The sequence below is a fragment of the Benincasa hispida genome, chromosome 11 (assembly GCF_009727055.1).
Source record: "Benincasa hispida cultivar B227 chromosome 11, ASM972705v1, whole genome shotgun sequence".
NCBI classification, from domain to species: Eukaryota; Viridiplantae; Streptophyta; class Magnoliopsida; order Cucurbitales; family Cucurbitaceae; genus Benincasa; species Benincasa hispida.
Window position 1 is genome coordinate 55,901,059 of NC_052359.1, and position 14,480 is coordinate 55,915,538.

At 30.8% G+C, this 14,480-nt stretch overlaps 1 pseudogene; it reads left to right on the plus strand.

Annotated features, from left to right (window-relative positions):
* The first annotated feature begins 2,444 nt into the window (after positions 1–2,444).
* On the plus strand, positions 2,445–11,819 carry LOC120091295 (annotated as a pseudogene).
* The last annotated feature ends 2,661 nt before the right edge of the window (positions 11,820–14,480 follow it).

Below are 14,480 nucleotides of genomic sequence, written 5' to 3' on the forward strand. Positions count from 1 at the left end.
GGAATTAGTAGGGGAATCCCTGCCCTCGTCCCGGCGGGGACAGGGGCGGAGATGGGGGAATTTCCCAGGACGGGGACGGGGGACCCTCCCCCGCCCCAGCTCGGCCCCATTACCAACCCTAGTCACATGTCTAAATAGTATAGTCATGTGCTCAAACATGTTAATGCAATAAAGTATCAACTTTGTTTAAAGATCTTTTTTAATCAATTGCCTTAATAGAATTTTTAAAAATATATTAAAGGTAAAATTAAGAATTTTAAAAGATTAAAGGTTGAATTGACTGTCTTCGATCTTAGATTGAAGGTTTGATCCATTGTTGTATTAAAAAAATATTAGGCACCTTTGGACATAACATTTATTTTAGGTCTCATTTGGTAACCATTTTATTTTTTGTTTTTCGTTTTAGAAAATTAGGCCTATTTCCTTTTCATTTCTTACCATGATTTGCATCTTTCTTGCAATGGTTGAATTCTTAGCCAAATTCCAAAAAAAAAATTTAAAAAAATTAAAAACTTTTTTTTCAAAATTTTGCTCGTTTCCTTTTTTAATTTTTAGTAAAAAAAAATATATATATAGATAACAAAAGAAGATATTTGGAGATGAAAGTAATGTTCATAATTTTCAAAAAGAAAAATAAAAAACTAAGGCTCCATTTGGTAATCATTTTTTTTTGTTTGTGTTTTTTAAAATTAAATCTATAAACACTACTTTCACCACCAAATTTCATACCTTGTTACCTACTTTTTACCAATAATTTAAAAAATCAAGTCAAATTTTGAAAACTAAAAAGGTAACTTTTCAAAATTTGTTTTTGTTTTTGGAATTTGGCTAAGAATTCAACCCTTGTATTTAATAAAGATGTAAATCAATGTAAGAAATGGGGAGAAAATAAACTTAATTATTAAAAACAAAACGAAATGGTTATCAAACAGAACCTTAAGAGTGTGTTTACTATTTGCTACAATTCTTACTATTTTATATTCATCATTTTTTATTATTTATTTATTATAGTGTTTATTATTTCCTTTTCAAACTAAAATAGTTTACACCATAAACATATATTGTTAAAACTTAAACTAAAATAATCTACACCACAAACACAAACTATCATAACCTATGAATAATAATTTAGGACTATAACAACTTTTTAATTTAAGGTTCTTATTCAATGGAAAAGGCTAGAATCCTTTATCAAAATTTGGGACCCACTCACTAGGCTTAAATATATGCATGGGTTGGTTGCTATTAAATAGTTTAGAAGAAATGACAAAATAAAGTTTTTTCTTTAACCAAACTATGGTGGGGAAGTTTGCAACAATTTAATAAATTGTAAGCTCTACATAGTATTTGTTTATTCTTTAAACTAAATGTGAGTAAATCATAAATATATGAACAATAATTTTACATGTGGAATAGTAATAAGATGTGTTTATGTTCTCAAGGAAAAAAAACGTAAAAAAAATTAAGAAAGATATATGTTTTAGAAATAGTTGTGTTTGATCAATTTTAATTTAAAGAAAAAAGGAAAAGAAAAGAAAAGAGAAAAATAGTAATGTTTGAGAAATAAACGTCTTGAAAGCATCACGTCAAACAAATTATTATCTTAAATTTCAAAAGTGGAAGTACAAGAATGAGAGAAGAACAAATGATCTCTTTTAAAATTATATATATTTTTCAAAAAAAATTATTTAAATGATAAAATTATTAAAAATATTTACAAATTATAGCAAAATATCACAATCTATCTGCGATAAATCGATAGACTACTATCTGTGTCTATCATGACACATATAGATATCATGACACATATAGATATGTCGGGTTTATCGCAGATAGACAATAAAATTTTGCTATATTTATAAATATTTTGGTTTATTTTCCTATATTTGAAAATGCTTTTTTTTATTAAAAAAATATCTATATTAGCAAAAAATAATAAAAACTAATTTAATTATTTTAAGTAATTAATGGATATTAACATAAAGAACCAAAGTTGAATTATTCTGAAAAAGAAAAAACGAAAAGTAAATATTTAGTAAAAAATCAAGGATAAAAATGTAAATTTTAAAACCTATAAATCAAATGAAAATAAAAGTCAAGATGTAATATTTTGTAACTTAGGAACTGAATGGAAGTTAAATTAAAAATAGAAGGTTGAGAGGTAAAAGTGTTACAATTTGTAACATAAGGACGAAATAGAAAGTATGTTCAAAATTTAATGATGAAAAAAGATATTTTTTTTACTAGAATAAATGTGTTATTGATAAAAACGGGCCCTTTCAACTTTAATTTTGAAAATGGGTCCATTTTTAGAAAGATTTTTTTTAGGATCTTTATGGTAAAAGTCCTAAATGCCCTCATTAGCGTTGAACCTTTAAAGCTCGATGTTTTCACCAACTTTTTTAACCCTTTTTTTCATCTACTTTTATCAAAATTGAATAGGACACGTGTCAAGCATGTAATCATGTTCTCTTCTAATTATTTTTGCTTTGAATGTTACGAAAAACAGAGCTTGCTTGGGTTGATTGGGTTGGTTCCATCCAAGAAGAGAAAAATTCATATACTTAAAGGTGTCAATGGAATTATCAAACCTTCAAGGTACATATCTTTTTTAATTAAAAAAATAATAATAAAATACCATTTTAGTCCTCGAGCTTATAGAGTTATTCAATTTTAGTTCATATACTTTCAATAAATCTTACATTTAGTTCTTCAAAGTTAATTTTTATCGAAATTAATCACATAATAATACAAATTTTTAGGCAAGAAAATACACAATCTATATGTTCCCAAAATTTATATTGAAAAGCTTAATAGTTATGAAAAAAAATTTAAAAACCAATAATAATCTAGGGACTTAATTTTAAATATATTTGAAGGTTCAAAGACTAAAATTAGATTTGAAAGTAATGGACTAAAATTCAAAATAGTATTTCAACAAAAAAAAATATTACCCTTCTTTAGTTTTTTAAATATTAATTTATTTTGTCTTTGGGAGGTATTTAATAAAATGACTTCACTTGAACGACAACTGTGTCCTTGAGTTCTACGATATTTAATAAAAAAGTGTTGCATCTATCCTGTCTTTGAGAAATTTGTGTTTGCTTGTTTATTTTATTTTAATTCCAAAGTTTTCAAAATATTCTATTATAGAACATAACTTTGTATTAAACCATTTTAGTCATGGTCAAGTTTTTATCAATTACTTAACAAAAATGCGACATATATAGACACATCTTTTGTTTATAATGTCAATGTGTACATGGCCATTATTTTATATTTGTTGAATAATTATTGACAATAACTAAATACTTTCCATGAACTAAAAAAAACAAAACATGAACATGCTAGAACTACTTTTTACACGGCTTTGAAGACTCTTTTTAAAGAAAACAAATGGAAAATTTCATTTAGTATAAATGTATACTAATTTCCATTAACAACTTTTTATTGGCACGAACTTTTTAGATTCAAATTTTCATACCTCATTGTTGTACTAAAAAGGGGGAAAAAGTTTATCTACTCTTTAAATTATTATCACTACTAATATATGGAAAATTTTCATACTACCTCCAATTGCCACGCCGGCATTTAAAAATAGAATGGGGTCTACTAGTATTAAAAAAAAAATCATGAAGATAAATTTCTAGTGTGAACAAAAAGAGTATGGTAACCGTGTAGTACTACAAGTTTTCCCTTCAATGATGTTTGTTCTATTGAATTTTGACATTAATTTCTCATTTTCAGGATGACATTACTTCTGGGTCCTCCAAGCTCTGGGAAAACTACCTTGTTGTTGGCACTTGCTGGAAAACTCGGCAAAAATTTAAAGGTTTTAAATTCAATACATTGGTGATTTCTTTTTATCTATCTATCTATATATATATATATATAAAATGTTTTTTAATAAATCATAACCATTATTTGTTTTAGGTTTATCTTGTTAAATTTCATGTTTATTCCATCTTCGTCTCTAATTCTTTTTAAAAGGTTTATTTAGTCTCTGAAGTTTATACAAGAAAACTATTATAGTAACTTCCGTATTTTTTAAAAAAAATTAAAAATCCAACATAAGCACAAGCAATTCTGGCCTCTTAATCGAGTGTGTTATGCCTAAACCAGTTGAACTTTGCTAAAGTTGGTGACCTCTATACATATTTAAAGCTGTGTGATTGATCAAGTTTTAAATTTTAGAACCGATTCAAACTCATATATGTTAAACAATCAATAGAAGAATTAACAACAATGAATAAACTTAAGTTATTTACGTATTTGTCATATTTACGTATTTGTCATATTTACGTTTATGACCCTAGGGTTTAGAGAAACTCTCTTTAACTCTAAAGGCGCCTCAATTCTGTAATATGTATTACCTTTTCTAATAAAATTGTTCTCCCTTTGTTCTATGGATATAGCTAACACATTGTTAGTTAACCACATAAACCTATTTTCTATTTATTTTTAGTTGTTGATTCTTAACACCAAGGGATTAAAGCAAACTAATGAAAAGTTGAAGCAGAAAAGCAAAATTAATCATATTCAAAATGTTAATAGGAAAGTGGGAAAGTGACATATTGTGGCCATGAAATGCATGAGTTTGTGCCTGAAAGAACCTGTGCTTATATCAGTCAACATGATCTTCACTGTGGAGAGATGACAGTGAGAGAGACATTAGATTTCTCTGGTCGTTGCTTGGGAGTTGGGACAAGATATCAACTTATGACTGAGCTCACAAGAAGAGAGAAACAAGCAGGCATTAAACCAGACCCTGAGATTGATGCCTTCATGAAGGCCATCTCTGTTTCAGGCCAAAAAGCAAGTTTGGTCACAGATTACGTTCTCAAGGTTAGCACTTTCGACTACTCTTCATTTTTCTAATACATTTCTATGCCTTTACTTTCACATTGTCCATATACGGGTTTGTATTTAAATTGTTAAATCACTAATCAACCCAAATGCTTAAGTTGATGGATTACGGTAAATTTAATTATATTAGTACTTGAACACTCCCCTTTACTTGTGTGGAAATTGTTGGAATAGATGGTATGTGAAACTTCTTGTACGGTTGCATCCTTAGAGTTGCATTCATTCATGAATGGTTGTGTATTTTAAATCTTAACCAACTTGAAGAAGGGATATGACTGTACGAATGACAATAAAATTGGTTTAAAAATATGTCTCTTCTTCAAATTGGATTTTCACCTTTTCCATCGGCACTTCTCCTATAAAACTTTTCTCCCATTTAAAAAATTTGTTGAAGTTTGTTTTACTCCACTAAGTAAAGTTCATTGGATCTTGTGGACAAGGTGCTGGTTCCATAAGAAAAGTAATTTGTTTTATCTTAGAGATGAGATGCTCTTAAAACTCAGCACTAGAGTGAGTTAAACTTTGTCTTAAAGAGACCGACGTGAATTTCGTTGCGACTCAAATATTCTCTTGTATATAAGGTTTTGTATTTTCCTAATTTTTTTTTAATGGTAATTTCTGATAAAAATATATATATTATATTTAATTAGAGAGGAACGACATTACAAAGGTTGAACATAGAATCTTTTGTTCTGGTACCATGTTTAATCACCAGTCAACCTAGAATGGGTTGTGGTAAATTTTATATATCAATACTTAAACAAATATCATGTAGAAGCTAAAATTGATATGTCGCTATAGTTGCCACTATGTCAACTTTTGTCTGCATGTTAGTGTTGATTACTATTTTAACCGAATATTTGAGCGCTTCTAAACAGTTAGTTTTAGTTCAAGAACTACATTCTTGAGAAGCTAGCATGATATTGCATTTAAACATATTAAATTTGTTTTCAATACTATTAGCAATAATAAAATGAAATATATAAAAGTAAGGAGACCAGAATGTTATCAAGGTGTAGGATTGTGACTATAATTATCTCAAAATAGTGTATATTTATGACAATATTTTGGATGGAGTTGTAAAAGTAATTTTGAACAGGTACTTGGGTTGGAAGTTTGTGCTGATATTTTAGTTGGTGATGAAATGAGGAGGGGAATCTCTGGAGGCCAGAAGAAACGTCTTACTACAGGTTGGAGCATGTTCAGTTTTCGTCTTTTCGATGTCGTTTTTGCAGTTTTGTGCCTAAATTTTAATTAAAAGAACGGGGAAAATATGTGTAGGGAGATGCTGGTAGGCCAGCAAAGGCTATGTTTATGGATGAAATATCAACAGGCTTAGACAGTTCTACACATTTCAGATATGCAAGTTCATGAGGCAAATGGTTCATAATAATGGATATAACACAATGGTCATTTCTCTGCTACAACCAGGCTCCTGAAACTTTTAATCTATTTGATGATATCATTCTACTTTTCGAAGGTAAATTGTGTACAAGGTCCAAGAGAAAAAGTCCTTGATTTCTTTAAATTTATGGGATTTAGATGCCCAGAAAGGAAAGGAGTTGCTGATTTCTTATTACAAGAAGTGACATCAAAAAAGGACCAAGAACAATACTGGTATAAAAAAAACAAATCATATAGATTCATTTCTGTTCCTAAATTTTGTCAGGGATTCAAGTCTTTTACCATTGGTCAACAACTTGCCTCTGATCTTGAAGTGCCTTACGACAAATCTAGAGCTCACCCAGCTGCATTAGTCACAGAGAATATGTTTATACAAGCTGGGAGTTATTCAAGGCATGCTATTCAAGAGAAATACTGATAATGAAACGAAATGCATTTGTCTACGTTTTCAAGACGGTCCAGATCACCATCATGTCCATCATTGCTATGACTGTGTTTTTAAGGACTGAAATGAAAGTGGGCACCGTAATTGGTGGAAACAAGTTCATTGGAGCCTTGTTTTTTAGTCTCGTGAATGTCATGTTTAATGGAATTGCAGAATTGGCTCTCACTATTTTCAGGTTCCCAGTGTTCTTTAGACAGAGGGATTTCTTGTTCTATCCTGCTTGGGCATTCAGCTTGCCTATTTTTCTCCTCAGAATTCCTCTATCTCTCGTAGAATCAGGAATATGGACTCTTCTAACTTATTACACGATTGGGTTTGCTCCTGCTCCTAGTAGGTAAATATATTTCCTTTCCTTCTTTTTCATTTGTTAACAAAAACAATCTTTATTTACCTGTCTATTGATTCTCTAGGTTCTTCAAGCAATTTTTGGCCTTCTTTGCCACTCATCAAACAGCTCTATCACTATTTCGACTTATGGCTGCAGTTGGAAGAACGCTAGTTGTAGCAACTACTTTGGGCACCTTTGCTCTTTTAGTAGTTTTGTTGCTGGGAGGTTTCATTATTGATAAAGGTAAGTGATTATTCTCCTTTGATTATGGCTAAATTGTAACTCTAAAACATGTTACTTTAGTAGCGATGCTAATATTTTTGTTTGCCAACTTTTGGTTTCCTTCTGTGCTCATTAGATAACATTGGTCCATGGATGATTTGGGGCTTTTATATGTCTCCCATGATGTATGGACAAAATGCCATTGTCATCAATGAGTTTCTAGACGACAGATGGAGCACGGTAAATCTTAGCTTGAATAACGATTGTGGATAAATGATTGGAAATTATATTAAATTTAGGTATCTGTTCTTTTTTCCATCATAATAACTCAAAAGCTAGCTTTGCCTAATGCAGAAAAATACAGATAGTAGGATTAATGAACCTACAGTTGGGAAAGTGATCCTTGCTAGTAGGGGTTTCTTTAAGGAAGAACGTTGGTACTGGATCTGCATTGCTGCACTTTTCGGCTTTAATCTTCTCTTCAACCTTCTATTTACAATAGCTTTGACTTACTTGAATCGTAAATCATCTCAACCCTTCATTTATTCAAGAATATAATTTGATGTGCCCATTTAAATGATGACGATGATGATTATTATTATTATTATCATTATCGTCGTAACGGTACTGATCCTTTTGAATCTATTTTCAGCGCTTATTGATGTAAAGGCTTTCATTAGCATGAATGAAGACAAGAAGAAAACAAAAAAGAATAGGTCCAATGCACAAGGTTTGAGTTTCGAGTTTCGAAAGAGGAATTTGCATTATCGAAGTTCTTTTGGACTTCTAGTAATCCTTTCTTTAATTAGCACTATGATATTTTTGAAAGAATAATCATAGGCACTAACAATCAAAATTATCAAATCTTCAGAAATAGCTACTGATTCAGATCAATTGCAAAGGAGAGGAATGGTTTTGCCTTTCCAGCCACTTTCACTTGCATTCAACCATGTTAACTATTACGTGGATACGCCTACTGTAAGTTAACTTAAGTTTGTAAGTATTTAGATTGGCTTTCCAAGTGTTTAAAGATATTTTTTTCTGCACTTAAGAACTCTTTTCTAAGCACTTAGAAAATCATTCTAAACAAGCTCTAAGGTTTTGTATGAATGTTGTTTTGAACCCGTTAAAACTATCTCAACGTCTTCCAATTTAGGAAATGAAGATGCATGGGATTGAGAAAGATCGTCTTCAACTTTTAGAAGATGTTAGTGGAGCTTTTCGACCAGGGATATTAACAGCTCTTGTGGGTGTTAGTGGTGCTGGGAAAACTACTCTCCTAGATGTATTAGCTGGGAGAAAGACCAGTGGTTATATCGAAGGAAGTATATACATCTCTGGTTATCCAAAGAAGCAATCAACCTTTGCTCGAGTAAGTGGCTATTGTGAACAAACTGATATTCATTCGCCTCACGTCACTGTCTATGAGTCTCTCCTGTTTTCTGCTTGGCTCCGGCTTTCCTCTAATGTTGATACCAAAACAAGAAAGGTATATTTTCCCACTAGAAACTCTTGCAGTTTTATGCTTCCAGTTGATCAGAATGTTATTGAAGTATTACTGAATGACTATTCTTCATTGATGTAGATGTTTGTGGAAGAAGTTATGGAACTAATAGAACTAGATAGATTGAGAGATGCTTTAGTGGGGCTTCCAGGAGTAGATGGTCTATCAACAGAACAAAGGAAGAGATTGACAATAGCAGTGGAGTTGGTTGCTAATCCATCGATTATATTCATGGACGAACCAACTTCTGGTCTTGATGCTAGATCTGCTGCCATTGTTATGCGTACCGTGCGAAATACAGTCGATACTGGGAGAACCGTTGTATGCACAATTCACCAACCAAGCATAGACATTTTTGAAGCTTTTGATGAGGTACCATTGAACAGTCTAAATGATTGTTTATCGCTACGCCATTTCTAGTTCTCTAAACTTAAATGCATAATGTAGTTATTGCTCATGAAACGTGGTGGACAAATGATTTATGCCGGACCTCTTGGTGAGCGATCTTGCAAACTCATTGAATATTTTGAGGTGAGTATATATGTTTTGATTGTTATATGAGGATCTTACATCAAAAAAATGAAAAGACTTCACATTTTTTTATAAAACACATAGATTACTCCTCTCATTATCAATTGGTTTTGAGATAGAACTTGATGTTTATCTGATATGGTATCATAGCCCATGAAGTCCAAGTGGGTAATCGATCCAAAATTCGAACATGTCCTAAGAATGGTAAACCTAAAGAAGTGCACCATCTTGAAGGATACATGTTGAAGATCCCACATCGGAAAGATGAAGAGACCTCACAATCTTTATAAGATACATGAGTTATTCCTCTTGTTGCTATGTGGCTTTGAGATGGAATCCCGTGTTTCTCTAATATGTTATGTATGTGTAATGTGTGTGTTTTCATTATCTACTCAAGTGCTTGATTTTGGTGGCTGTTTGATGGTAGGCTATTCCAGGGATTCCAAAGATTGAAAATGGTCAGAATCCTGCTACATGGATGCTTGAGGTTACTGCTCCTCCAATGGAGGCTCAACTAGATATTGATTTTGCTGATACTTTTGCTAAATCTCCTGTTTATCGGTATGTATGATTGTGCTTTAAGTCCACATATCAGCTCGAGTTTCTATTTTTTTTTTTCTTAGCATGGTAAATTATTACTTCAGGAGGAACCAAGAACTTATAATGGAGCTTAGTACTCCAGCTCCAGGGTCCAAAGACCTACACTTCCCAACCGAATACTCGCAATCGTTTTTCTTTCAATGCAAAGCTTGCTTCTGGAAACAACATCAATCTTATTGGAGACACACTCAATACAATGCCATACGCTTCTTCATTACAATAGTTATTGGAACCTTATTTGGTCTAATTTTCTGGAACAAGGGACAAAAATTGTAAGGTTTCTTCACTGGCCTATTTAATTTTGTTTGTCTGTGACATCCTACTATTTTATTGATGTTTTTTAAATGTTTGTGTCGTTTCTGTACTTCAACAGAACCAAGCAACAAGATGTGTTGAATGTTATTGGTGCTATATATTCTGCTGTCATATTCCTTGGAGCTACCAATGCTTCATCTGTGCAGTCTGTGGTTGCTATCGAAAGAACGGCTTTCTATCGAGAAAGAGCTGCCGGAATGTATTCCGCCTTGCCGTATGCATTTGCTCAGGTGACAAAAGTTATTCACCCCTTCACAAATCACCACTAGACCCAAAAACTTAATCTTAATTGAATAAACTAGGTAAGTTTATGTTATGAAAAAATCTCTCATTACTATAGCATAAAAATCAATAAAAATAACAGACGAATTAAAAAAAATCAATAAAAATAAGAAATGCAAGGATTTACTTAGCTTATACCTCTCACATAGCTAGAAGTGTTTATAATTAGGATAACTTTGAAATCAAAGCTATAGACTAGTACTTGGAGCTTATCACTTTCTTAAATCTTTCATTGTAAGATTGCTTTCTTCTAAGTTCTAAGATTTTGTCCAAATCCTACCGTTCAATCTTTTTAATATATTTTTAACTCTTGCTCACGTGTGGGCAACATGTGATCCAACATGTAGTACATTATATGAAATAAGAAGGTGAAGATTATACTACTAAGGTTTTATGTAAAAATTCCTACCATGTTAATCATAACTAGATGGTAGATTAAGTTTAAGATGAATATAATCTAACCAAAGATTAAACCTTTTTTTTTTTGTTTGCAGGTGGCAATTGAGACTATCTATGTTTCTGTTCAATCTATAATTTATAGTCTCATTATTTATAGCATGATTGGATTTGAATGGAAAGTGGGGAAGTTTCTACTGTTTTGTTACTTAGTTTTGATGTGTTTCACATACTTCACTCTGTATGGGATGATGGTTGTAGCATTGACTCCAAACCACCACATTGCAGCCATTGTCATGTCCTTCTTTATTGGCTTTTGGAACTTGTTCACTGGTTTTCTCATTCCTCGACCGGTAAATGACGTCCAAATTCGATATTTCGATCTTCGATCCATTTTCTAACATCTCGAACTCATGGTTAAACCAATACTTGTAGGTAATCCCCATTTGGTGGAGATGGTATTATTGGGCTAATCCTGTGGCTTGGACTATATATGGCATTGTTGCTTCTCAAGTTGGTGACAGAGACAGTCTTGTTCAGATACCAGGATTCGGTAATGTAGGATTAAAGATGTTCCTTAAAGAAGGGTTCGGGTACGACCACGACTTCATCCCAGTTGTCGTCGCAACTCATGTTGTCTGGGTTCTCATCTTCTTCTTTGTGTTTGCCTATGGAATCAAATTCCTTAACTTCCAAAGGAGATAGGCAATACTTGTTATGTGGAATTTGTTAGTTCATTACATTTTTACTTACCTTTGTATCATAGGAACTCAATTATTTCATAGTGATAAATGAGGAAAGAAAACAAAGTTCCCTCTTTCCTTGTTCATCTTTGTCCTCTTAATAGTGCCTAAAAGCACTTTTCACATTTTGTATGATGTTTGACTATGTAATAAAAAAGTATTATTTTCTGTCTATATTATATATTTTTTGGACCATGGATTTTGTGGGTTTTGCGATTAAAAAAAACATTAATTTTATAATTTATTAACTCATTGCATTGTAGTCTGGACTTCACAACTTCATTCTTTGTTTCAAACACGCCTAAAAACAAAACATATATTTAGTAAAAGTTTTTTGAACATATAATTAAAACACTTTTAAAATATACTTGGAAGGATTGGAAAGAAGTTTAAATTTCTAAAACAAAATTTCTTTGAGAACCAGAAGTTACCTTCATCTGATGCATCTTTTAGAGGGCGTTTAGGGCAAGAAGTTAGTTATTATAGTTTTATGTTATTATAGTTGGGTTATAATAGTTTGTGTATGGATTGTAGATTATTTTAGTTTAAATTATAATAATATGTATTTGAGGTATAAACTGTTTTAGTTTGATAAGGAAATAGTAAACATTGTAACAAATAATAAAAAAATGATGAATTTATAATAGTAAGAACTGTAGCAAATAGTAAATACAGTAGTAAATGAGAGTTTTGAAATAGTATTGGCTATAGTTAATTGGAGGTTTTGAAATAGTATTTTTGGTACAAATTAGTAGTTATTATAGTCTTATGATAGCTTTTGTCCCAAATGTCCCCTTGAAGATTAAATCTTATAGGGATGCAAACTAAAAAGAAGACCTAATGAAAATAACTTAATTGAATTTTTTGGTAAGTTGGAGCAAAATGTAGAAATGTTATCTAGGGTATGTTTGGAAGTGATAGTTGGAGTAGTGATTTTAGAAAAAGAGATTTAGGTATAATTGATTTTGTAAAATTGATTTTTAAACAATCAAATTTATCTTCAAACTTTTTAAAGTGGATGAGCTCGTTTGGATTGATTTTAGAAAAGAAAAAAATGTTGTTAAAAAAAGTCATTTTTATTTTAACACATTTGATAAAAATTGATTCAACTACACTTGAAAAGTTATTTTGAGCAATTGTCAAACATTTCAATTTCTTCAAACATAACTTATTTTTTAAATCAAACACTTGAAAATGTATTCCAACACACCCTTCAAATATTGAAAAGTGATTTTAAATTATTATATTTGATTCTAAAAGTGAATTTATAGTTACCTAATTACTCAAAATTTGTATTTTTCTATTTGAGAAATTATTATTTAACTAAATAATTATGGTAAATATCTATATCTATTTATTTTATTATTAAATTCTTATATGCACGGTTGATATGTTGAGTAAGGTGAATGTTTATAATAGATATCGAAAGAAAATTCAAAATATATAATTGTTTGTTTTATTAACAATTAATGACAAATAATATTGGTCATCTTTTTCTCCAGTATTTAAAATTAAAAAAATAATTTCACAAATAACTAACCAAAACAACATTTTAATAAAAACTCAATTAGATAGCCATTTTGGGATCGATTCCCGGTCAATCACTTAACAAAAATAACCTATCAACTAATTCCTCCAAAATCAATTTTAACCCATGTCAATTACCATAACTTTAATGAAAATTGATTTTGGCAAGAAATAAAGTAATTTTAACCATCTCAAAATTATTCCAAATATACCCTTTAACATGTGGCAATTTGATTATCATCCTTCTAAACGGCTGGCATTTATGGATGTGGGGTTAAACTATAATTTTTAGTTTCTCTCCCATCTCTAACGGTCTAAAATTGTCGACTATGTTATTGTTCCGTCTCTCTGAATAAATTTCTTCAAAATGTGATAATGTACTCGATTAGTTATGAATGGTTCCATTTTTCTTAAAGTTGGTTGTGGTGTTGGGGTCATTTTCCACCTATAACTTATCCTCGTTATTCATTACTCATCATTAGTCCATTTGGGGTGTGTTGGAGTTTTTTTTTTGAAGTATTTAATTTTGAAAATTAATCATTTTAGGAAAAAGTTTGAAGTATTTTGTAACATTCAAAATAAGCTTTGAGACACTTTTAAAGTGTATATTTTAAATAGTTTTTATAAAAAAAAATTAAATAAAAATGACATTTTAAAATATTTTTTCTCTAGTCAATCTAAACTGACCCTTAACATATGAGCCAAAGTTGCACACGTATCTATAGGTTTATGTTGCTTTATTTTATCTTTTATCATCTAATTGTCATGTTTTTCTTGTGCCAAATATGTCCGTGTCTGTTGTCAAGGATAAATGGAGGACCCCACCTTTGAGATTTTTTAAGATGTATATTGATACAACTATTGAAAGTAGGAAGGTGGGCCTTGGAGTTGTTGTTCATAATGCCAACGACGAGAACTTGATGGTTATAAAAAAGCTCTAGCCTCTCATGGGTTTAGTGGTACTTGCTTAGGCTATCATCCTCTATGAAGGTAGTTTCTAGGACTTTGAAAGCTAGTATTTACCTTTTTAAGGGAATGTTTAGTGCATAAGTTTGGAATGTTAAGTTTGGGATTAAAGCTAGGAGGTTTAGATAGTCTGGGTTTAAGAAAATTATGTTGAAGTGTAGGTTTTGAAAGTTTGAGTGTAAAAAACATGTATTTGGAGCGTAGGTTTAGGAAGCTCGGGAACGAAGTGCAGATTTATAAATCTTGAGTTTTTGAAATATTTTTTTGTATTTAATCTGTGGTTAGGTTTTAAATTAGTTTAAATTTGTCATCTTAATTATTTTAATAAAGTTATGTTTAAAATAAACTTAA